At 36.0% G+C, this 27673-nt stretch overlaps 1 protein-coding gene across 1 annotated transcript in view; it reads left to right on the top strand.

The window, feature by feature from the left end:
- Positions 1–821: 821 nt before the first annotated feature.
- LOC105214962 (calcitonin gene-related peptide type 1 receptor) overlaps positions 822–27673 on the top strand; it is a 108144-nt gene continuing 81292 nt past the window's right edge. The window contains exon 1 of the mRNA XM_054232751.1: positions 822–888. The gene's annotated coding sequence lies outside the window, so the exon portion shown is untranslated. The remainder of the gene's footprint in view (positions 889–27673) is intronic.

Raw genomic sequence — 27673 nt, 5'->3', positions numbered from 1 at the left:
AAATTCCGCGGTTAATATTTGTCGCTAATTACGAAGTGATTGAATCCGCAAAATCGAACATTTTGGTCGAAATCTATTCGTTGCGGAAATTTTAAAGAAGTAAACCATTTGGAAGTTTTCATGTAAACAATTACTGGCGACGGACTAAATTATATTTTAAATGGTTATTTTAGAGACAAGAGACTAACAAAAATAAATTAGAGATGTTTTAAAGCAATATAAAGTTGCCTGCTCGAAATAGCGAAAGAATTTTCTCAAAGAGCCTCAGAAAAATTAAAATATTCTGGAAGAAATTTCACAATAAAACTGACCTTTAAGTTTTAATTTTTTCTTTAACAAAGCAAAAAGCAAGACAATTTATCAAATTTGTCACATTTGTCGATAAAGATCGATAAAACAGTTTAATGTTCTCACTTTGTGGTAAAGCAGTTCATCGACGTAATTAATTATTGCATGGACATTTTCGATTAAAAATCTTTAACGTATCGCTGCGGATTCAATGATTAAGCCCATTCACTAGCGCGTCATAAGCTAGACCTAGAATTGGATTAAAAATCTCATATTTTCTCCCTAATGCTAACTAGATTATTGGAGTCAAATCGAACGAAAATCGACGTTTTTATGAATATTTCATAAAACATGTTATATCATATATGGAAATTTACTAATTAGTGTTAAATCTTTTGAGATACTCGTATTTATGTCACTATATTGTAACTTAATGTACTACAATTTCACTATATATTTTACGGATCTCTTGCATATAGTTTTGTTTTGTCTTAAAAATGTTAACATAAAATAATAACGACATTTTTTTCTACTTTCAGGTATTTGTTGTTCCTTAAATTTAGTAGATTCAAATGGTTTTTCAGCTTATAACAAACTCAGGTCAGTAATTAGATATAAAATATACGATTTTTAAATTAGCTATGTCAGTAATAACAGGAAGAAGTGGGAAAGTTGCTACCGACACTAGTAAATATCGATCAAATAGTTCGTTAGATATGAAATCCCATTAAAAAATGGGTGATTTCATGATCCGACTTCAGAACGTATCTGTATGTGAAAATATACTACTCATCTTCATCATCTAATTTTAGGGTTCAGTCTTCGCTGCCAGAGTTTTTGAGATATTTTCAATTACCTATAACAATACTTAGGATAATTTTGTTCATATTTATACTTCATTCGTTCGAAATTCTTGGCAATTCATTGACGCACGGAGTTTCGGCCATGGAGCTTTAGGATGGAATCTAACAAAGATCTCTAGAGTATACTAACAATTCAATATTTAATCGAATGTAGTTTCTGCAATATAATTTTTTTTTATTTTTTAACATGTTTCTGCAGTAGAACAATGTCATTTACACCATTTTAGCACAGAAACTGACAAGAAAGAGAATAACGACAAGTTAACTTGAATGTTTACGACCAAATCAAACAAAGTTGTGAATAATGAAAAATGGCTTAGAAGCAGAATTAAAGCGACCCACAAAAATCTAAAAACTTTTCTTATTTTCTGTTGATTTATCACTTTCTCGCCTTGCTTTAGCACTTCCCACTCTTTACTAGCTAGCAAAAGACACCGAAATATCCAGTGCACCGCGCTGCTTTAATAAATTTAATGTTTTTCTCTGGTCTGCAATAATTGTCACTGCGAAAAATAAAAGCCAATGATATATGGCAGTTGGAAAGTTATAAATGTTGTCAGACTTGCAACGAAGACAGGCGAACTGGCGTAGGATTAGCACCTTTTATTAGCAACAATTCACATGTGGCAAGTGCAATGTTAGGTATAGCAATAGATAGTGCTACTTTGATATAAGAGCCACTTAGGGATGCATATATTATATTTAGTGTGTGAAGACGGATGCGAAAATAGCACATTCTTTTCCGGTTTTGTTGCAACCATGAAGTTAGCACGCAATGTTGGTGTAATAGATTGTAGTTGAAGACAAGCAGGTTCGCCATTTTGTTTTTTAGTTTTTTTTTTAGGTTCAGGTTAAGTAAGGTCGCTTAAGTGGCACATATAGAAGAGTTTAGCTTTAAAGAACAATCACATAGCAATTTTCTCAAATTACTTGGAGAACATGCGATTTTTATCACGTCAAATTCAATGACATTAATTGTCAAAACGGCTGACAATAATTTTTCGTAGCAAGAAAGAGTTGAATTTTGCCTTTGCCTCAAACAATAGAAATTGACAGTTTGTTTTCACTTAAATTGTTATGCTCTGTGCAGTAGAAACTTATCAAAACTGTCAGTTTAGTGTCATAAATTTTGACCAAAAGGTTTTTGATTGATAATTGTATGAATCTTTGTATTCTCTAGCATTGTACTGATAATTTTCCGAAACTTCATCAAAATCAACATATTTTTTATGGATATGTTGCCTATAATTTGACATTAAATTCTTACATAAACATACTGACATTTTTATGACAGGAATATCAAGTCTTCAAATACCGTTATTTCCTCGTGGAAGACATGGTTTATTATTTTTTTCGTTTTCTTTTGTTGGCATTACTCTTATGACCTATAAATATCTACTTACCACTATAATGAAATAATATAAAAATGCTGAACATATTTACATGCACGCATACTGTATTTAAGACGTATTTTACGTTATGTGGAAATTGGTAATGAAAAAGTTATCAGTTGCAATAAAATGGCTATAAAATAAGGATTCCATTTAAGGAAAAGAACCAAAAGCAATAAAGCACGAGAAACGTATATCGGAAAACAACAACAACAGAAAAGAATTCCATCATTACGCGTGCAACTCAAATTGACGTTGACACCATATACGAGCATCAAAAGCTCCGGCGCGCTTATGTGTGATGGAAATTCTTTTAACACCCAAGTGTCAAGCTAAACAAGGGTCAAATGGGCAGCATTCAATCTTTCTCGTAAAATAAACACACACACACACAGCGAAAGTAAATAACGTAAAAAAATAATAAATAAGCCAACATAAAAGCACCGACCACACAAAACAAATGAGTATGCCATATTATCCCAGAGGCAGCGGTGCGACTTCAGGGGGTCAACTGTAAAAACGCTTCAAACAACAAAGCATTGACAAAAACAATAGTGAAATGTCAAGCTTGTTTATGGGGCGCGTCATGCCAATGCACAATATTTACACTTGAATGTACTGTGGTCAACGGGGCATTTCACAAAGAGAGCACCAAAACAAAAACCAAAAAAAAAAAAACGAAATAAATACTTCGTAAAATGTGCTAAATAAATATGTCGAAGACAAAAAATATTCGGTAAATGCTTTTGTGCTGTTAGAATGCACGGCATTTCTATACCGTTATCCTACGCAATTTGCGGCATTCATATTTGCTAAACAACATGAAAATGTGGCAAATTATCGAAAAACAATAAACACTGCCATAATAAGGCAAACAATCGCCACAATTGAAGGCGGGAAAAGCCAAAAATAATGCCAAATGGTGGAAGTGGGACACACCTATTTAACAATTGTGTGGTGGAATGGCCGCAGGAGCGAGCACAAATTAAGTGCTGATTCATTTATATAACATATACAGTTAGATATAGGTAGATATAGGTATTTGTGTGCGTTTTCGGGGGTGCAATCCATTATTGAACACTTACCAATTTTCGCCTACTAAATGGCTAGCACTTATCTAGATCTTAACGGTATTTATTTGTATGCCACCAATTTACCGTTCTTCATTTCCTAGCTACTCCTACCTTCTTATTGCACATACTCGTATGCCTCACACGCCTTAAATTATGTTATGTACACGCAACGCCTTCAGTGCTTATTTATTTCTTTAGTTATTTTGTTGCTTTCGCTTTGGTAAATTCCATTGAACTTACAAATATTTATTGACTACTCATGAAAATGAAACAAATAAATTCACTCGAATTCAGTAAAACCACACATTGGCACAATTAGGAATTCTAGAAGCGGAAATGCATAAGAAAGCTGAGTGGTGAAGCTAACTTACATACAAAACCAAAAGCAAATAGAAATACCAAATTGTGGTTAAAAGGAATAAGAATTTAAAGGAGCTTCGAGTATTTTTGTGACCTAGAATATTTTCTTAGATTCTATTCAATATAATGTCTCCTTAAACGCTTATATTTCGAAATCTAAATTCTAGCCTTCCTGAAACTTACCTGAAAGATTGGCCGATTGCTCATTGAGATAAAGAACTCAAATTTTGGCCAAAACTCTGTTGTATCTGAAGGCGTTTCAAACGTTCATGTGTCCTTGGTTGTGTCAATAATCACATCATTCATTATTATTTAATTATCTGAGGAGAACTCAGAGTGGTAAGGAGTGCAGTTTTTTAAATTCCCCCAAATAAAAATCGTCATAATCTGTCTGTCAGTCTGATTCCTAGAGGTGCATCGAGGTTTTTATCGGGGTTGAATTTTTCCAATTCCTTCACGGCTTGTTGTAATTTGCCAGGAGTTCTGGGAAAATGAAGATTCCAGATAGCAAAAAAACAATTTTGTCTCGGTTGTCAAAGCCTCGTTAGCTAGTAAGTCGAAGTCTAGTTCGGGCAGTGAATGAGGTTGTCAGTTGAGTAATGGACCGTATGATCGCTTCAATACCCCAATACCACAAAATAGTCTCAAATATATATTTATTAAGACTACATATATTATATAGAAGTGTCCTCTATAAACCTCTCATTATATTCAGATACTGACTTTGTTGAACACAGTGGTCGAATCTAACTCATCCTAGAAACAGTTCTTGTAATTACGCCGCGACGGTATCAGTGGGGTTTGTACATAGAATACGTAGGAGAGTTAATAAACTTTGCGAAAGAACTTCAATTAGAATGTTTCACCTTCGAGCCGAAATTTAAACTTTGTTTGATGACAGCGCTTTCAATAGTTGACCTTGTAACGCAGTTTTTATTTTTAGTAGACCTCTAGTGCCTTACATTGTTAATGGACTTTAAGGCGATGGACTTTAAGTTAGATAAGATATTGTATCGTGCCGTTATTTACATTGCTTCAGGCGCAGACGACGGTTTCAGACAGACAGAAAATGTCTGGTATTGATCATTTCAACTGTTCACATTTATAGCTACGGTTAATTTAATTTATGACCCGTTTCTGATATGTTCTAACGACAAATTTATATAGTAGGAAGTACATATTATATTATTTTCTATATATCTTATAGTTTCATCGTTCTCAGAACCTCACTTTTGTGATCACATTAGTCTTAAATGAACAAGTGAGCGATGTTTTTTAAGTGCAAGCTAAGGCTATATGACCAATATGGAATTTATAAGGTTTGTGCCCAAAAGAATAGAACTATAGGTACATTTTTCTCTTCAATCGAGAAAAGGGGTCTTGGATGAGGAAATTTAGGAACATTTTCTCAATGTTCTTATATTCTAGACTTCTAAAGCTCTTTGAAGTGGGTTATAATGTAGTTAAAGGCTTTGAATACCGTTTTATTTCTTTATTTATTTTAATTAACGAACGTATTTAGCAACTACTCTAGTCTACCTCATATAATTCCAAATAAAACACTACAAAATTAAAATAGGAAATACTATTTACAGAAACTAATTAACAGCAAACTATACTCCAAAGCAAGAGTGTTGTATAACAAAGAATATCTCCACAGTATCGCTCACAGCTCCAGCGTACACTCAGTGCCCATGTTGTGCGAAACGCCGACGTTATAATGCAAATATTTGACATTTCGTGCGATGATTGCATGATGTCGCACGACTGCAGTGAGAACTGCAGGAATGACAATAACCATGAAGATAGTAAAATAGAGTAGGTCTACATACAAATATGTCTGAGGCTGACTAAAGGAATGTAGTCAATCATGACGCCGAATGTCAGAACGTAATGTAGAAATTTAATTAAAAGCGAACTAGCAATGGCATTGTCGTAAAGCGGCTAACAACAACAACAGCAATTGCTGTGCAAAATTAAATGTACTTATGTGTGAATGGGTGGAGCAAATGTATCAGTGGTTAATTTGAGAAGCGAAAACGCGGTGCGAGGGTAGAGGGGAATTATGTGCTAACATATATAGACATGTCTTCATATCACATTAGTAACTGTAATGAAGTTGTGTTTAAAGCTGGCGACGGGTGGCAAGGCCAGAATTTCAGGGAAATATCACCCTAATAAACTTATAAAAAATAGTTTTTTTAATAGTTTCGAATCTTTAATTTTCAGATCGTATTTTTTGGAAATGCCTAAGTGTCATTGGAAGTGTAAAAATATCCATCGTGATTTCGAATATAGTTTAAACCCGATTAACAGTAAATCTTATATCATAAAAGGTTTCAAAAGTCCATCTACATTACCTAAAAAGTCTAAAGGCCTCAAAATCTCTTTTTAAAAAACAGAAATACAACAACAATGTTTCAAAGAAGCGCAATTCCCCAACTCTTTCGAACATTAAAAATAAATTTCGAAGTCCATACTTGGTTTCGAATACAGTGTTGACAATTTTGTCATCTCGAACAAGTATACCTGTACCCAGCGGGGTCTCTCCATAAAAAGCCCACCAACACACAGCACAAATAAGCTGCATTCAACTAGAAATTACTTCAGTGAAAATGAGCGAAATTAATAAAGCTTCTAACGGCGCAGAAGACGACGCAAATTTCGAACATTAACACATATGAGCGAGCACCTCTGTAAGCACCTACATACATATCTACATATGGCATGTTTTGTTGGCCGCTTTGTTAGCATATTCGTTTTTGCGACAGCCGTCATCAGACACCACAATCACCTCACCGTATTCACATAGGTACATCAGACGAAGCGTGCGCTCATTCGACACCCATTACAGACCGCAGTATGTGGCAAAGCGCAGTGCATTCGCTTTGCTTGTGCGCGCAAATTTTGCAAAATTACAAAAGCAACATGTGTGCTCACTGTTCAGCGCCTCTGTATATGCAAAATACAGACACATATCTGATGTAGAAGGTTCCACAGACGCTGCATGTGGCAGCCAAGCGGCCCGCACCTTTTTAATGAGATCAACATTTGTAGCGCGAAATTGAAAAGGCTCACCGCAGCGCAGGACGCCATCTACGACATACACACCTATATATATTTATACATATGGCACATTAATATACCAACACGTGTGTGTTGGGTCCTTTTCATCTGCAATGTGTGACCTTTAACTGAATATGAACCCGCTTGTTTAATTGAAGTCTACACACATTCATTTGCATTTGTGAATGGCATTTCGTTGCCTCTGTCTATGCATCGGTATTCCCTAAGCGTCTCTATCTATTTATTAATCACGCTCGGTTGCTCTCAATTTTCACTCGCTTTGTTAGTTACGATTAAATTCTACTTGTTGTGAGTACAGGATTTTTATGCTAAATTAAATTTGAGTGCAGTTAAATGGAGATTGTGATATGTAAATACCTCTCTTTTTGTGCATATAAAGGCTTGATTATTGTATTGGTCTTTCTTCTTACACATATAATACATACGTGATGTTTCCTTTTCCAAAATATTGTTCAAGAGTTTCACAATTTAGATCCCTTCTGGACCTATTTATATAATTGAACAGTTAGATCATATACTTTATAGTGTTTTGATTGCTCAAAATAACTACTTGGCTCTAGGTTTTAGTGTCTTCGTTTCGATGACACCAATTTGAGTAATGACACTAATTTTACTTAGAAGTCCTCAGTCTTCTTAGCACCATATTTTTTCTTTTGATCTCTTCACAAGTGACCGCCGCTTTTCACAAGCCTCTTTTGATTTCAACATGGACAGGAACAGGTGGTAATCACTTGGCGCTATGTCCGGCATATATGGTGGATGCGATAAAACCTCCCATTAGCTTCTAACGAGTCATCAACGAAGAGTGTGGTCTGGGATTGTCCCGGTGGAACACTCCACCCTTCCTGTTGGTCAATTCTGGACGCTTCTGGTCGATTGCTTGCTTCAAGCGGTCCAGTTGTTCGCAGTTGTTGGTAGAATTAAGCGTCTGGCCATATGGGAGCAGCTCATAATGGATGATTCCCTTCCAATCCCGCCAAACACACTGCAAAACCTTCCAGGCCTTAGTCCCGGTTTGGTCACTGTTCGGGATTCACCGGTCTTCGACCAAGACCATTTTCGCTTGATATTGTCGTATGTGATCCATTTTACGTCGCCAGACACCATCCGCTTCAAAAATGGGTCGAGTTCGAGCCGTTTCAGCAGCATATCGCTGGCGGTGGTTCGGTCCAGAAGGTTTTTTTGCATCAAATCATGCGGCATCCAAACATCAAGCTTTTTTGTATATCCAGCCTTCTGTAGATGGTTTAAAATGGTTTGGTAACTAACTCCCATCTACTGGGCGATGTCATGAGATGCCACCTGCCGGTCTAACTCGATGTTTTTCATGATTTGATCGGTATTCGTCGTCACAAGTCTTCCGCCAGCTGGCTTATCCATGACGTGGGTGTCATACAAAAAGGCGGAAGGGAGATATTGCAACCTAATATTAACTATTTCGACTGTTATGAAGAGTTCCAAACGCTTTTTTAAGTAATTTTAAATGACCTAGAAGTTTGAAATTACAGTCGTCTCACATCCTATGTTAATATAGTCTTTTACTATATTTTTATGAATCACGGCACTTTGATCAATGACTTCATTTGGAAGAAACTAAAGGCGTCTATAATAAATTCAGAGATATGAGAAATAAAATAGTTCACTCTCGAAACGGTTTTATAAGTTTTCTGTTTTCATAAGTGTGACCAAAACTCATAAGCTGGTTAGAGAACCATTGAGTTCACGAAACTTGAAAAGCTCATGCTCCAAAGAGCATCCAAGGAATACTTTTACAACAATAATTTAACAAATATTTAAATGTATGCCTTCAGAAAAAAGCAATTGTAAGAAGCACCGCAGACTCTTACGTATTCCCATTTGCCCATTGTTAACCAACGCATTTATTTAGATAAACGCAGACCTCCAGCCTTGTACAAGATAAGCCATGCGCATATGGGAGACGACAACGCATGCATACATGCACGACTTGAACTCGTTGGCAACCTTTTCCAGCGATACCAATCTATTCATTCATTACCATGCAACGCATTGTTTTCTACTTTTTCTGTCAGCAATCTATTGACTGCTGCCAAGAAGGCATGCTACTTTTTTCGCCTACTATTTGCATTTCAAATAACGCAGCATGGCATTGCGCACACGGTTAGGCAGCAGCCCGCCGACTGCTGTGCGCTGTCCACTCACCGCGGCGTTGATCGATGTACACCAGCGGGCAGCCGTTTTCACCGCTTACATATGTACATATTCATTACAAAGGTGGACGAGGTGGAAAATCAGCTGGCGTTCAATGCAGCTGTTAGCTTCCATGCGTTTGCCCATGTGGCTGTTGGGCTGTTTGGCTATGCGCTGTCACTCCAATGCGCTTCAGCGGCCACTGTTGCTGTAACAATAACAAAAATAACAAATTCAAATCAATTCCAGACTGTGGCGGGTCTTGGCTTTTATCTGATGCCGTCTCCCTATGTTTGCGACCGACCGAAAAGCAATCTGCGAGTTGTTGTATTTATTGTTATTGCTGTAGTCATTGCAGCTGCTTGTACTTTTGCTTGTTAGTTTGCAGTGATTGAACACAGTTTTAATGCCAATTAAATTTAAAGATAACCACTTGGATGACTTGAACTTGTAAGCACACTGAGACACACACTGGACTCAAACATATGTGAATATCTATATACTCTCCAACAAATATAAATGCCAAATCGGAGTAAGAGCTGCGTCTTTTATAGTTTTATAAATGCTGCATCTGCAAATATTTTTGAAATATACTCAGGCATATATGTACATATGTATGTGTATCCATTTATTCATTTACATAAACCCATACACCTACCTTCCTCTCATATGCACCTCATGTGTGGTTTGAAAACTATTTTCTATATTTTTTTTGCATTTGGCAGCTCAATCGACGGAAGCGTTGACTTGACTTGTCTATCTATAAAATTTAATTGACGAAAATTGCCACGCGGCATCCACGAGTGGGTCTGCAATCTGCCAAACGGACGTCGGTTGTTCAAAAGCAATTTATGCAATTTATGTAATTACTTTTGATTTTCGAAAAATAATATTCAGTAAGATAAACGAAGAATAAAAATAAATAAGCGTGCGCATGATGCTTAGAATAGATTTAATGCCTACACTGGAGTGAATGTTATAAATGCAATTGATTTTATAGAGAAACCACTCTCGTGGGGTGTAGCATCTATTACTTAGACAGAATAGGTACAATTAAAAAGCAATTTCCTCTTTGTGAGTTAATAAATTTAGGGTGGAGTGTTCCACCAGGACATTATAATTCTCATAAATAATATTTGTATCTCTTTTACTAATAACCTGGAGATAGTTTACCAGATAGTTTATCTTTATATTATTGGCAGTGGTGCCGAAATATTTTGAATAATTTGAGAGTATATTATAAGTTAATGGCAAAACCACTGGAATTTCTTCGCTCTAAACTAAATGTTCTTCCTTGAGGGTATGAACTTTTGGTTTCCTCGTCTGTCTATAATCACAGTCTTTCTTAGAGCAAAAACCTTATAAATTTCGTGCGTCATCCGAACTATGTGTCTGATTGCCTAGATTCATTAGTTAAAAACGGTACAAAACGGCTACAGTAATCTTTTGGCATTGAACGTCATGTGAAAAATAATAGGGACACATGACACATGTCCCTATTATTTCGCACACTCAAAAACGATCTTAATTCACAAAATGATCAACATTTTTTCTTTGATAACTGTTCTTTACTTCACTGACATCCCAGCATGTTACATTTTTGATAATGTTTTTAAATTTTATTATAATTTATTTTTTACCTATTTTTAAGCAAGTGTCCCTATTATGTTTCACATGAGTGTATATGATAAACGAGTAGGCAATGGTGACCCATGGAGTACGTGCGGATTGCTGCCTAACCAATAACGCATATTTTGCTTATTGACGAAGCCATTCAGCCAGAAATGAGCTTCAGCATAAATTGGACGTAGCGCTCTTAAAGTTGAGGCCACTGTCCAAATTTCGTAAATTTTAATAATTTCGATTTGTTGTTGGATCGTATATCTTTTTACGATGAAATGGCAACTCTTGCTCAAGAGAAGTGTCAAGGAGCGGAAAAAGCATGGCGACGTTTGCTGTCCCTATAAGTCTACTTTTGTAGCTATTCCATTGAAAAACCCTTTACTTTACTAACAATCTCTAGCGATAGTGATTAAATCAAATCCATGTAATCGCTTAACTACTCGGTGATTAGAATAATCTATGTTTTGGTCCAGATTCTAGAAAACCCTGCTACTTTTGAGCGTCTGACGGGGAAAATGACCTCACGTAAGCCACCAATAGGCTCATTGTACTTCCAATAGATACCCAGTTAATCGCCAACCGAATAGTTGGTCGATCTGATGAAACTTCTGATTTTTTGTTCATTTCCAACCTACCCAATTTCCTTTAAATTGGAATATTTGAATGCGTGGAAAGTATCCCTTCATAATCGGTCGAAGTCTGGACTTTGTCAAAGATAATGTTCTAGCTTCCTATCATGTTGACGATTCTACTATCAATATCAAGTTTTTGATGGTGGGACCTTAGGAGTATGTGTCTCGTGATGATCTCTACGTTATTGTTTAATTCTCTCATTCCTAAAAGTATCAACTTTTAAGTCTGTCCTCTAGTACCAAATCAATTTTGTGATACGACCTTGTGGTAGGTGCTCCAAGACTTAAGAGTGTACTCTCTCGCTTTCATTTCTCATCTAACTTTCACTGACTTTCATTGAATTTAATAAATTATAGATGTACATTCAAGTGGGTTGTTGGAAAAACGTTTTAGTCTGGTAAATTGATAACCTATACCAAAATATAACAAATTTTTAATATACTATAGAACATCTATGGCAAATCTGGTAGTAATACAAAACTTAAGTCCGATATCAGATCTGAGAATTAGAGAGAATTAAGTGTAGTACTGTAAAGCGAAAGCCTAATCTATCGTATAATCCAAACAACCGAAGCATCCTAAGTATAACCCTTTCTTTTGTCAATGTCAAAGGTAGACCAACAGATGTAATACCCTTTGTTGACAGATACCGTCTGGAAAGTTTTATCTGACTTCATCTTAAGCTCTGATCTCGTCTATTTACGATATTTACAGGCTGACTACATGCGATTCAAAGTGATCTTTATGAAGATAGGCTTGATAGCATTTGTCATTTCCATGAACACACTTACAACACACTTCCTCCTAAATCAACAGCTGCTCTACAAATTTATTGCAACTTGGTGATTATTTGCTTTTTCTAATGCCAACTAATTCGCTCTACAGCCATTTACTTATGTGCGATTATGGGAATATTTACAAGCTGTTGCGTTCACACACTCGCCTTAGCTAGCTGTGACTCGCAGCGTGTTTGACTTAGATTACGTATCGCCACAAAATTAATCTGTTATAAAATACGGCCACACATACTGTTATCTGCCGTTAGATAGTGTTGTTAGTGGGCTGCTGATAAGATGCTGTTGCTGATGCTGAGGAAAAAGCCAACTGAGAAAAATAATATATATTATATACGATTCGTGCCGTGCAAAGAGGATGCATAAACAAGAAGAAGTAGAGGAGAGCAATCAAATGCAATTATAAACGCAGTGAATTTGCAAAAACTTACAACAACTGCAGCTGGTTGGCGAAGTTAAGAAGGTAACCGAGCTGTAGACAGCCGTAATGTGTTAGAGTGGTCTGTGCGTTGCAGGGGAAGATTGTGGTAAAGTTGGAAAATATAACTTTTTGTCGACTTCTCAGCTGTGTTTCATGTGCTTCTATGCATGAGAATGCACTTAAAGAAACACACATACATACATATATATACACATGTAAGCGTTTATTGCTTATAATTAATGAGTACATCATTAGCGGTGAATGCATTAGGCGGTGCCGACGCGCCAACAGCCAAGAGCCAAGAGCGACAACACGATGGCAAGCAAAAACACTGAAAGATGGCAACTAATTGAATTTGTGGCGGCTGGTGGCTGGTGAAGGCAGCAAAAGCAAGTGCCAATGGCGAAAAGCGCAAGCGAATTCAAGTGGAGCGCTTTTAGCTCGTTTGTTTGCCGGCTTAGTAATACTCGTATGCACATGGCGGCTTGTCTGTTTGCTTAACTGTAGTTGTTTACTTATTTTGTTGTATGTTAGTTTATTTTATTGTTGTTGGTGGTGTTGTTGTCGCTTAACATGTAAAAGCGCCATATATGTTTGTAATGTGGTCATGTAAAACAACGGATTATTTGCAGACATTTGTTCGGTCGGGCAATTTGCCTGTTGCTGACATGAGTTGACTATTTTGTTGTTGGTTGGGCGTATATTTATGTGAATGTTGCTGTAATGTGGACCTACGAGTGTACCTATGTGCCGACATATGCTCATGTTTTTGTAGTTTGTTTGCATTGTGATTTGTTGGCTCATTGGGCATTGCTTGAAACGGCACATTTGCGCTGAAAGCGTTTAATTTTGCATGTAATATCGTCAGCTGATGCTTGGGATTTGCGTGGCACATGTTGATTATATGGAATTGTGTAATTTCGTAGCGAGTTTAGGTTTCAAGTATCGTCGTGTTTGTTCCAGGTGTCATCATGATAATCTTCTCATAATTGATAATAATGCAATTAGTTTACTTGGGATCTAAAAATTAACTCAAATTTATATAAAAAGCTAAGCACTACTAATTCCTTACTTCATGGTTTTACAATTTCGAATTTCAAACTTTTAAATTTAGTACCCTGGAGAACTTCAATCATGAACTCTGACATATATTTCAAAGAAAGATAGCAATAGCTCTTATAAATTTGCATGTATTGAGAAATGAAATCGAATCAGTTCGAAAATGTATATATGGATTTAACTTTATATATAGGGTAATCATCAGAATATATATCATAATTACTCAGTATTCAAGCTTGCTCCTGAAAGACATTTTATCCATTGCGAATTGGTAAGTTCAAGAACTATCGTCAATTCGGTAAGAACTGAACTGCGAAATCAATATTTAGGCTCTTCAACTAAACTACTCACTTTAGAAGACATTTATTCATTTTATATTGGATCAATATTCATCTACAGTACGGGTCAAGACTATTTGAAATGCATTAGCTTAATTCCATAATTTGTAACATTTTTTTCGTATTAATCATCAAACCTCTTCAATGTTCACTTTATAAATGTTCTTTGAACATCATAATTGTTTATATTCTCTATTTGGTATAAACTTTGGACTCCATCAAAAAGTTTTACATTTTCTTATAATTATTGCTTATATGTTAAGATCTGTTTAGGAATACGCTGATAAGCTAAGCTCGTTTAAGAGCTAAATACTAGAATCATACAGCATGAAAATCCGGCACAAATTATTATTAACCCAACCATTATTATTGGCCTGACAGTAGTCTCTCTAAATCAGTCGATTTGAGTTCGTTAATATCCCCTTCTCAGCTTCTTTGCGAAATATGGTCGGAAGAAAGCATGCCCGACGATTGGAATCTCAGTGTACTCTGCCCAATCCACAAAAAGGGAGACCCCACAATCTGCGCCAACTATCGTGGAATAAGCCTCCTTAACATCGCTTATAAGGTTCTATCGAGCGTACTGTGTGAAAGACTAAAGCATCAACAAACTGATTGGACCTTATCAGTGTGGCTTTAGACCTGGAAAATCAACAACTGACCAGATATTCACCATGCGCCAAATCTTGGAGAAGACCCGTGAAAAAAGGATCGACACACACCATCTATTTGTCGACTTTAAAGCTGCTTTCGACAGCACGAAAAGGAGCTGCCTTTATGACGCGATGTCTGAATTTGGTATCCCCGCAAAACTAATACGGCTGTGTAAGTTGACGTTGAGCAACACCAAAAGCTCCGTCAGGATCGGGAAGGACCTCTCCGAGCCGTTCGATACCAAACGAGGTTTCAGACAAGGTGACTCGCTATCGTGCGACTTCTTTAACTTGATGCTGGAGAAAATTATAAGAGCTGCAGAGCTAAATAGAGAAGGTACAATCTTCTACAAGAGTGTACAGTTACTGGCGTACGCCGATGATATCGATATCATTGGAAACAACACCCGCGCCGTTAGTTCTGCTTTTTCCCGCCTGGATAAGGAAGCGAAGCGAATGGGTCTGGTGGTGAACGAGGACAAGACGAAATATCTCCTGTCATCAAACAAACAGTCAGCGCATTCGCGTCTTGGCTCCCACGTCACTGTTGACAGTCATAACTTTGAAGTTGTAGATAATTTCGTATACCTAGGAACCAACATTAACACCGATAATAATGTCAGCCTTGAAATCCAACGCAGAATCACTCTTGCCAACAGGTGCTACTATGGACTGAGTAGGCAATTGAAAAGTAAAGTCCTCTCTCGACGAACAAAAACTAAACTCTACAAGTCCCTCATCATTCCCGTCCTACTTTATGGTGCAGGAGCGTGGACGGTGTCAACATCCGATGCGACGGCACTAGGAGTTTTCGAGAGAAAGGTTTTGCGGAAGATTTACGGTCCCTTAAACATTGGCAACGGCGAATACCGCAGAAGATGGAATGATGAGCTGTATGTGTTGTTCGACGACATAGACATAGTCCAGCGAATAAAAAGACAGCGGCTACGCTGGCTGGGTCATGTTGTTCGAATGGATGAAAGTGCCCCAGCTCTGAAAGTTTTCGATGCAGTACCCGCTGGTGGAAGCCGAGGAAGAGGGAGACCTCCACTCCGGTGGAAGGACCAGGTGGAGAAGGACCTGTCTTCACTTGGTATTACCAATTGGCGCCAAACCGCCAAAAGGAGAGATGCGTGGCGCACTGTTGTGGACTCGGCTATAACCGCGTAAGCGGTTTCTACGCCAGTTAAGAAGAAGAAGAAGAATATCCCCTTTATGTAAGAATATTAACTGATTAACAGGTTGGAAAGCAGTCTTCGAAGCGTCACTGGCAAGATATATAATGGCGAATATGCTGGAAAATTGAACTGATATTCGACGGTAAACATAAACTATATACAATTTCATACTTTTCTTTATTTACATAAATAATTAAAAATAAGTAAGGAATAATTAGGTATATGGGAGCTAGGAAATGTTATGACCCGATTTTAATATTTTTTGGAACAGAGACACACTATTAGAAGAAAACAATTTCCTCTGAATTACTTTAAATTATCTAAGAGATTTACCCATATTTTCGGTTATAATTTACATGTTCAACATGTTCGATATCTGGGGCCTTGAAAAGTTAAAGTCCGTTTTCGACAATTGTTGTCAGAAGTGAAACCAGATGTGATACGCACTATTTGTGTAAAGTTTTATTCCGATATCTTCATTGGTTCCTTATACATTATAAAGTGAAGGAATCAGATGAAATTCAAAATTGAGGTATAAGGAAAGTAGTCGTGGTTGTGAACCGATCGCCCATTTTTTATCCGTATCATCAGGGTGTCAAGAAAATATTATATTTCATATTTCATTCGAATCGGTCGAGTAGTTCCTGAGAGTTTTTGACCCATAAGTGGGTCACCACGACCATTTTCCATTTTGTAAACAAAATCTGAGTGCAGCTTCCTTCTGCTATTTCTTCTGTAATATTTAGTGTTTCTGACGTTTTTTCTCAAAACTATAATACTCTTTTAGCAACTTTTGTTGCGAGAGTATAAAAAAATGTCATCAAAAAGCCTTAGATACTTAAATCTTAGAGTAATCCACATAGAAATCAAAAGAAATAATAATATTATAATTTTCACGTTTAAGCATTTACCTAATCGCATGCACATTTAATATCCCACACTAAACCCGAAAAATATCACACACAAAAACATCAGTGAAGATGGGTTGATTTTACTGAAGGACATCCATAAATACGTATGCTTATATGTATGTACGACGTAAATATTTAAGAATATGGTTCCCCTTGATAATAGCTGAGCATAATTTAGCAAGAGACAACTTTTTCATTGATAAAGATTGAGCACTGAAGATGCAACCAAAAGAAAAAAGGAGAAAACCAGACAGAGATTTAAAGAAACTCCATCAACTTGTGGATAATATATACTAATCGTCAGGATAACAAAAAAAATTTTGATTTCATTTTCTTACTGATTAACATGGGTTTATTGTGAATACCTTTTTGTGTAGATATCTGTATTTAGGTATGAGCAAACAGTGTGAAAGTCAAACAAAAAAATATGAAACTAAACACACTCGTTAACTCGGTCTGAAAACAAATGATTATGATGTCGAGAATTTGTGAATTTTTTCGAATTGATTGATGTGTGGTGAGCATGCCCACAGCATTTGTTTTATAGTTTTCGCAATCGAGTGAAATCGATTAATAAGCACTAAATAAACATTCGCTCTGATGAATTGGACTGGGAATGGCAAACAACTGAAGTGTTTATTATAGCTGTAAAGGGAAGTAGAAATAAATATTAAAACAAGTAAGGAAGGGCTAAGTTCGGGTGTAACCAAACATTTTATACTCTCGCAATTTATTGATGTAATTTTATAAAGATAACACAATTCGACCCATATATTCGGCATAAAGTTCAATAGAATAACGAAAACCATTATAAATAGTATATGGGGACTGAGGTAATTCCTAAACCAATTTCACTCGTTTTCACCACCAAGATACAATGTATCGAAGACTATACGATCACTTAATTTAATATTACTTATAATTAGGTATATAGGATCTGGGGGAAATTATGACCCGATTTTTACCGTTTCAGGTACAGAGAGAAACTGTTATAAGAAAAAAAATTCAGAGGGAATGAATTACATTAAAATATCTGAGGGGTTTACCTATATTTTCGGTGAAAAATTAACCTTAGGCACTGAGTTCTTCATGCTTGATATCAGGGGCCTTGAAAAGTCATGGTCCGATTTTGACAATTTTTCCACAAGTGATGTCACAGCTCAAATACAGTATTTGTGTAAAGTTTTATTCCGCTAGCTTCATTGGTTCCTTATGAATACATTATAAAGTGAACGAATCAGATGGAATTCAAAATTGGGTTATATGGGAAGTAGACGTAGTTGTGAACCGATTTCGCCCATATTCCACCCGTGTCATCAGGGTGTCAAGAAAGTGTTATATACCGAATTTCATTGAAATCGGTCGAATAGTTCTTGAGATATGGTTTTTGACCCATAAGTGGGCGACGCCACGCCCATTTTCCATTTTGTAAAAAAAATCTCAGTGCAGCTTTCTTCTGCCATTTCTTATGTAAAATTTGGTGTTTCTGACGTTTTTCGTTAGGGAGTTAACCCACGTTTAGTAATTTACAACCTAACCTTTGTATGGGAGGTGGGCGTGGTTATTATCCGATTTCTTCCATCTTTGGACTATAAGGAAATGGCTAAAAAAAACGACTGCAGAAAGTTTGGCTTATATAGCTTTATTGGTTTGCGAGTTATATACAAAAAACTTATTTGAGGGCGGGGTCACGCCCACTTTTCCAAAAAAATTACATCCAAATGTGCCCCTCCCTAATGGGATCCTATGTTCCAAATTTCATTTTCATAACTTTATTTATGACTTAGTTATGACACTGTATAGGTTTTCGGTTTCCTCCATTTTGTGGGCGTGGCAGTGGACCGATTTTGCCCATTTTCGAAAGCAACCTCCTCAGGATGCCAAGGAACATGTGTTCCAACTTTCATTAAGATATCTTAATTTTTACTCAAGTTATCGCTTGCACGGACAGACGGACGGACAGACATCCGGATTTCAAATCTACTCGTCATCCTGATCATTTATGTATATATAACCCCATATCTAACTCTTATATTTCTTGGTGACACAAACAACCGTTATGTGAACAAAACTATGATACTCTGTGCAACAGGTTGCGAGAGTATAACAATAAATAATTATTTAAATTAGAATGCACTTTCCATCAAATTGAAATTTGCTGGTACCCAATCTGCTTTCCGTTTTTGTATGCTAACAAATAAGTAAATATTTAGTGATTGCTATCCGGCTGGTAATAGATGTTGCCAGATTTCGCAAATATATGCATTAGTTTGTTTGAATTCTATCTGCGAAGTGTAAATAGATACACGAAACGGAAATAAATGGGCTTTTAGAGAATTATGAGTACACGTAAATACCCGTTTTTTAATTGATATTTGCTAGGGATATTCGTTAATGCCTTGTGTAAATATAGGAGTAATTAAATATATATAATAAAACTATTAACGTCAATTGCTTTATCTTGCTCTATTGTGGCTATCATAAATCACAGAATTGTGGGAAAGATGAGTTCCGGGTAATTTTTGTGATGTCAATTTTCGAAAAATTCGGAACACAAAAAAATCCTAATGACTGAATAAATGAAATCTAGTGATTTTTCAATATGAATCCACTGATTTAATTTCTTTTCTCATAGGAAATGAGACCAACTAAGCACACAAACAGAGTTTGGTTTTACATTATTGACTCTAATTTCAATAGAAATAATTTATAGATTGGTTGAAAATAATCTAAATTATCGCTAGATTGCCCCAAAGTTAGAATTCGGATATTGTTTCGTTTTCATCCTAAGATTATGTATTATTTTCTATGATCTAGTAAGATATATCTAAATTAGTAATTTTGCTCTTAAAATCAGCTAATTCTTGTTATTTTCCAACTGGAAACACCAAGTGACGCCAGGTCACTTTCCAATTTGGACTTTTGATCGCTGTTTTCTCCAGCGGGCACTGCATCGAACATTTTCCGGGCTGGATTGTTTTCGTCCATTCGGACAACATGACCTAGCCAGCGTAAGTTTATTTGTGGAGTTTTATTTTGGTTCGTCGAGAGAGGACTTTACTGTACAATTTCCTACTGAGTCCAAAGTAGCACCTGTTGGCAAGAGTGATTCTGCGTTGGATTTGGAAGGTGGTGTGTGTTGATTCTTCTCTCTCGGGTCTTTTCCAAGATTTGGCGCATGGTGAATATCTGGTCCATGGTGGTTTTTCCAGGTCTAAACCCACACTGATAAAGTCCAATAAGTCCGTTGACGGTGGGCTTTAATCTTTCACACAATACGCTCGGCAAGGCAGATTATGGGGTCTCCTTTTTTATGGCTTGGGCAGAGCACAGTGCGATTCCAACTGTCAGGCATGCTTTCTTCCAACCATATTCTACAAAGAAGTTGTAGCATACACCCTTTCAATTCTTCGCCGCCGTACTTCAATAGCTCGGCCGGTAATCCATCGACCCCCACCGCTTTGTTGTTCTTCAAACGGGTGATTGCTATTCGAATTTCTTTATGGTCGGGTAATGGAATATCTATTACATCGTCATCGTTTGGGGGAATCGAGTTCGCCATCTCTTGGTGTTATACTTTCACTGCCCTTTAGCAGGACGGAGAAGTGTTCCCTCCATAACCCCGGTATGTTATGGACATCCGTTACCAGATTACCTCCTCGGTCCCTACATGATACGATAAATAGTGGGTTCTTAAAACCCTAAGCTGCCCTGCATATACTGAGATTAGTTTCGCTATAGAAGAGAGCCCCAGAGGTTTAATATTGCGATATAATTGAACTATAAAGGATGTTACGTATACGCCCCGTCGATGTATTATAGTCAGTGCTTGGGAAATAGTAAGCTAAGGTTTAAAAAATGTTTTTTTTACTTTTTGATACAGAATTTTTTATATCAGAAATTGTTTGTGTAACAAGTAAGGAAGGGCTAAGTTCGGGTGTAACCTAACATTTTATACTCTCGCAATTTATTAATGTAATTTTATAAAGATAACACAAGTCGACCCATATATTTGGTATAAAGTTCAATAGAATAACGAAAATCATTATAAATAATATATAAGATACAATATATCGCAGACTATACGCTCACTTAATTTAATATTACTTATAATTAGGTATAAGGGATCTGGGGGAAGTTATGACCCGATTTTTACCGTTTCAGGTACCGAGAGAAACTGTTATAAGAAAAAAAATTCAGAGGGAATGAATTACATTAAAATATCTCAGGGATTTACCTATATTTTCGGTGAAAAATTAACCTTAGGCACTGAATTCTTCATGTTCGATATCAGGGGCCTTGAAAAGTCATGGTCCGATTTTGACAATTTTTCCACAAGTGATGTCACAGCTCAAATACAGTATTTGTGTAAAGTTTTATTCCGCTAGCTTCATTGGTTCCTTATGAATACATTATAAAGTGAACGAATCAGAAGGAATTCAAAATTGAGTTATATGGGAAGTAGACGTAGTCGCCCACTTATGGGTCAAAAACCATATCTCAAGAACTATTCGACCGATTTCAATGAAATTCGGTATATAATATTTTCTTGGCACCCTGATGACACGTGTGGAAAATGGATGAAATCGGTTCACAACTATGACAACTTCCCATATAACTCAATTTTGAATCCTTCTGATCCTTTCACTTTATAATATATAACATAAGGAACTTTATTGGTTAGCGAATTAAAACTTTGCACAAATACTGTATTTGAGCTGTGAGATCACTTGTGGAAAAATTGTCAAAATCGGACCATGACTTTTCAAGGCCCCTGATATCAAACATGAAGAACTCAGTGCCTAAGGGTAATTTTTCACCGAAAATATAGGTAAATCTCTAAATAAATTGCGAGAGTATAAAATGTTCGGTTGCACCCGAACTTAGCCTTTCCTTACTTGTTTTGGATGTAATTAAGATTTTAAAAGAAATTCAGAAAAACCAATTTGCAACACAAAGTCTTGCTTTGAAATTGATTAAATGAATATCAATAAAAAACTTTTTAAGTATTTAGTATTCAAAACTTTCATCTCTATTTAAAAAATATCTCTTTTGCATAAAAATTCTCAAAGAGCGCATTATAAGCGAAAAAATAATAAGTAAGCGTCCTTAAAGCAACAATGTGTAAGCCCTTCACTGGGTTGTTAATATTCAATGCCAGCGACTGCGAGGCAGTGGCAATGTAAACAGCATAAAGACAAAAAAGTCAATAATAAAAGAAGCAAAGAAAAGCTCAAACTCTCGTCAAAGTCAATGGAGAAATGCACAGAGCGCAACACATAATGAAATGTGCAAAATTTTATGCGCGTACAAGCAATGAATTTTTCGCAAAGCACAAACGAAGAACATACCAACGACCGGAAGGCTAAAGCCATAGCAGTTTTATTACAATAAGAAAAAAAAACAAAAGTGAATGGAAAAAATTGCAATATATTGGCAAAAACTTCATTGACCAAGTCGGCTTGTTGCTGGGGCAAAGGAGTGGCGTGGCTGCCTGGCAAATCAATGAATATTGAGTAGCTTTACAGGCATCAAACGAGATTAATCTGCGCTGAGATTGGACGGCAATGTGGCATGAAAATGTATTGTTGTTGTTGCTTTGTTGTATTTAAGCATACTTGGATATGTATATGTACTTACATACGTCTCTATGTCACATGTATTGTTGCGCGCGTTTGTCAGGATGCTGGGTTATTAATAAGGCTTTGATGCTGTAAGTCTTTAATCTGCTTTAGCAACTGTATTGTTTGTATGTATGTGTGTATAAACCATCTGTTGGTAGCACAGTTTCACTGATATTTGACGAAGCCACTCGCTGTGAAACTTCAGCAGCAGTGAAGAGGAGATGATTGGCCTCGTAAACTATGCTACAATGTGTGTATGTATTCAAGATCAGGGCTATTAAAATCGATGAAAAGCTATTTAAAATTGAATGCATATTTAAGTGCGGCCTTGTCCTTGTGTTGCGAAGAATAAAACAATGTAAATGAGAGCTTTATAAAGTTTAATGTTTTTTAAACGAAAACTGAAGTAGATGGAGCGTGTCCCTGGTACCCGATAGGAACTCAGTTGAAGTGATATTATTATCAAATTATTTTTCAACATATTTTTTATTTAAAAAATTTGACATGTGAGTGTCGAAGGACAATCTTGAAAATCTATGAACAGACTAATTCAAGATGCCAACATTTTCAAAAACAATGATGTTATCATATACAAATATGTGTGTATATTTATAAATTATTATACTACTGTAAGCATATTTCAAAATCACCGCTTCAAAATGCTCACTCTTCCATCTGATACTCCCACTAAGTGCAAAATTGATTGACACACGTCAGCTTGTTGAAAGTGTAATAATAAATCATAACTAAAACCCTAGCAATGCAATTCCATTATAAATATTTGCAATTTGCAGCACTCTTTCCACTATAGAAGAATGGCGAAAGGATGTAGAATGAAGTTATAACTGCAATAAATTTATTCAAAGAAAACACTTGCATCAAGATATATATGGATTCACTTCGAGTAAATGACAAGCGAACAGCGCCATTATCGTCAACAATCAACAAATCGCGTGAAATATGCGAAAATAAAACGAAATCGAAGTAAATAATCAACGCGATTACACACACATGTGTGTTCGCTGCCAGTTACCTGTTCGTTTCGGTGTGAAATTGCTCCAAGTGAGCGAAAGTCAACGAGCGTGAATTAATAACATGTATATATCTATACATATTTATATATCTGCTTGTTCTTCAGTGCAGTGGCAAGTTGTTGCAAAGGCAATCAACTTGTTGTCTGTCATCATAATGCAGGAGTGCATAAAAGCGGAGGAGTGGCAACACATTGCAATCAGGATTGTTCATCAACTGTGAATGTGAAATGTGCGCGCATTTAGTTACTCATGCGTTATACAAATGTGTGGGTATAAAACTATATAAAACAAAAGTTTCGTATGAGGTCCTGAGAAACATTGCTTTTGCTAATACTCATAGAAATAGTAATCGAATTTTTTCAAAATTTGTACTAGTGGTCTAGTTGTTTTATCTTACTTTTTTGTATTAAATTTTGTTTACATAATAACATATATTTAAAAAAATATATATATATGAACAAGCATTTAATAGTATAGTAATTAGTAAATTAGTATTCCAAATCATGTGGCAATATTTCAAAATTACATACTTTTTGATTGGCTGATTTCATGCAGAGAAATAATTTTTTTTAATTGGTATATTTGAAATTAGATAAGTGTGGCAACCCTGTTTCAATTCTAATATATTTTTTTTTCATCCGTTTTACGTCACTATATTTTAAGGTTTCAATTTTAATTTAATTTTAAGCACTTTAAGTGCTTAAGCAAAGAATACCCTTGTTGAAACATATTGGTATAATAGCGTTTTTAGACAGCCATATTAATTGATCAATTAAAATTTTGAAATTTTGAATTGAGAAACCGTTTTTTGCCTTTTACACTACCGGTTACTCGATAACCAATCAACTGTTATACATTTTTGTTTTTGCTTTTCATAAAAAGTTGGCAAGTTTCATCAGCTTAGCAAAAATTCCAGCCAATCACAGACCTAGATCGTATATCGTACGTCTTTGCCACAGAGTTGCAATTGATTTTCAAGTCGATTAAAATTCAATTTAAAATAAATGTAGATTTTATTTTGTATAGTAAATCTAAATAAGCATTTAAATCGAACAGAGGCCGGTAATTGATCAATTATCTCCGGTCTAAAAACGCTGTTAGGTCTGGCGGCCACTAAATTAAAGACATTTTTTTGGTTCAGGTGTAGACAGTGTATATCCAAGCGGATAAAAAATCATGCTACCATTTCTTTCAATTTTCTTTTAATTTTTAGAATTCGAAATCAAAGAAGCGTGGCAATGCTGTCTTAAATTCTATACCGAAGCACGTATAAGCTTGTTTTGGTAATTTAAAGGTTTTAGCTTACTAGTTTGAAATTTTCAATTTAGATATTAGTTGAAATCATTTTAATTAAAAGTTAGGTGGCAACTCTATAATTTTCTTTTACAAAAAATTGCCTTTGCTTCAAAAGTTTAAGAATATATTTTGAAACATATTATTTTAGGGTCAGGTGGCGACAACATTACATTTTTTTGAAAGTGGCAACTCTATATATATTTTTTTTCAAAACCATATCCCAACAAATCATAATGTCATTCATTTATTTTCAAACATATTGAGATTAAGCTATGTGGCAACTCAATTAAGTATTATTTTTAGGTGGCAAGTCTATTTTTGTATTTTTTTTTTTTTTTCATTTTTCGTTACGTTCAAATCATAGATAGCCATAACTGTGGATTAATTGAAATCTCCTACTGGGTTCTGCCAGTGCGACAAATTGTCCGCGAGTAATAAAAAGAGTGAAGAAACGGCGCGCAACAAGTTCACAGAAGACATTGTGAATTTGTTGAAGCTTTGATACCGAGTGACAGGTAAACTGACAATGCCCCACACACCTACTCAATATTACATACATACACATGTATATACGCACATATATTCACAGCAATTACTGTTCTTGGATATGGTGCAAGCTGTCGCTGCGCAGTTGGTTGCAACAGATTGTGTTACATTATTGTGCAACATATTGTCTTTTAATGTCACACACACATACACATACCCATTAAGACTCGCATATATACAAAGATAAAAGCGCCGTTTCTTATAGACATTTCCTTAACGGCATACATGCGTGTGATTTTACCACAAAGTTGCCATGATTACTGAATACATTGTGGTCGGCGAAAGCTTAGCCCCTGCATGCGATTCGCCTTCTTTTTTAGTACATAAATCTTCCCTTGTAAAACATCTTTTTATTGCCATAATAAATGTACTCGTAGCATATGTACTACATTCGCGTCATGCTTGCAGACATACAGACATATAAGTGTATATAAACAATACAGAGCCACATAATGGGTGACTCATTTGGAAGTGTGGAGTGTTTTATACATTTTTATTGAAGCAAATTGACAGTAAAAAGCACTCATGTTTCAGTTTTACTGACTATTTGAATGAGGATTGCAAGAAGTTGCAGTGCAAAAAATATACTTTATGAATTCAAGCTTTAACTGCACACATCACTGTTCTAAAAATACACTTTTACCGGCTAAAACTAACTTTAGCCGCAACTCTGCTTTCACTGGAATGACCCTTGACATGCTTGCCACTGGCATCACATGCCTATTTCTGGCTGAAAGTTTTCACATATGTGCACGTACATATGTATGTATAGGCGTTATATACATACATGTGTCTGCCCACGAAATGGTTTCCATTAATTTTCTTCAACGAGCTTTCTAGTACATACCTACATAGTAGTTGCAATGGTCTTTTAGTGAAATGCAATTAAATGGTCATTAAAAGTTTAATTACGCGATACAAAGTACGTGACGATTAATTTTATATACATATATGGGCATAAACATGTACTAAACACGTATATATATACTCGGCAACATGACTTTAGATTTATATTTCTAAACTTGTAAATCACCCGATATTAGAGCTGTAATCAAACGACAAGTCTATTGTGGTAGTTATAAAGTAGTTAGTCATAAACATTAAGAGTAGTTGTGTTGTGACTCTAGAAAACATTAAATATCTTCAGAACTTTCAGAAAATTCAAAACTCTCACATTGGTCTTTTCCACCCCATGAAAGCATGACTTCAGAGTTTATCATATATTCTCGATTATATAAAACCATTTTTGCTGTAAGGTAGGTTATGTTATAGAGCTTATCTAATGGTACATCTAGCTGCTTCATTATGGTCGGTTCATAAGTAAACCTCTTAATAAACAATAGCTTTGAGAGGTCATGCACAGTGGTAGATAGTCCCATGCGGGAGCTTATTGCATTTACGATATATATTTGGTATTTCCCGATAAATAAGAGTTTAAGAGGTTGCAATATCCTCCTTTCTCGAGGCATCTCGAGCTCGAGAGTTTAACATGTTGCAATTGTCAGAACATATTTGTCTGAGAGTAACTCTCGTTTCTCGAGGCATCTCGAGCTCTACATCTACGATGGGTGATGATAGTGATACAATTTCTGTATTGGGTTAGAGAACGGTATAAACTGATTTCATTTATATTTAGCAGAAACTCGCAAAATAGTTGATCGCATATTTCATAATGCACATTAATTAAGATATATGTATTATAGACTGACCGTTATATGAATGAATTTGATATAAGGCGAACTAGAAAGACACGAGATCTTCGTAATATTGGTTGGAAATTTTCTCCCTTCCACCTTTTTGTCTTTTGAATTTCGCGGCAATGTATAATGCATGATTAGTTTGGATATTGCCTTCTACAATTCAGTAACGCCAAAATTCGCGAGATTAATGTGGTTTTATCACTTCGAACTGCGAAGGAATGGTTTCGACGATTCAGAGCGAGTGAAAACGACACCATGGATAAACCAGCCGGCGGAAGACCTATGACAACAAATACAGATCAAATCATGGAAAACATCGAGTTAGACCGGCATGTTGCATCTCGTGACATCGCCCAGGAGATGGGAGTTAGACACCAAACCATTTTAAACCATCTGCAGAAGGCAGGATACACAAAAAAGCTTGATCTTTGGATGTCGTATGATTTGACGCAAAAAAACCTTCTGGACCGAATCAATGCCTGCGATATGCTGCTCAAACGGAACGAACTCGACCCATTTTTTGAAGCGGATGGGGACTGGCAACGAAACATTGAGCACATACGACAATATCAAACGAAAACGGTCGTGGTCGAAGGCCGGTGAGTCGTCCCAAACAGTGGCCAAGCCGGGAT

Source organism: Zeugodacus cucurbitae, chromosome 6, assembly GCF_028554725.1.
Source record: "Zeugodacus cucurbitae isolate PBARC_wt_2022May chromosome 6, idZeuCucr1.2, whole genome shotgun sequence".
Classification (NCBI taxonomy): domain Eukaryota; kingdom Metazoa; phylum Arthropoda; class Insecta; order Diptera; family Tephritidae; genus Zeugodacus; species Zeugodacus cucurbitae.
Note: the sequence above shows the minus strand (reverse complement) of the source record. Positions and strands in the feature narration are given on the sequence as shown.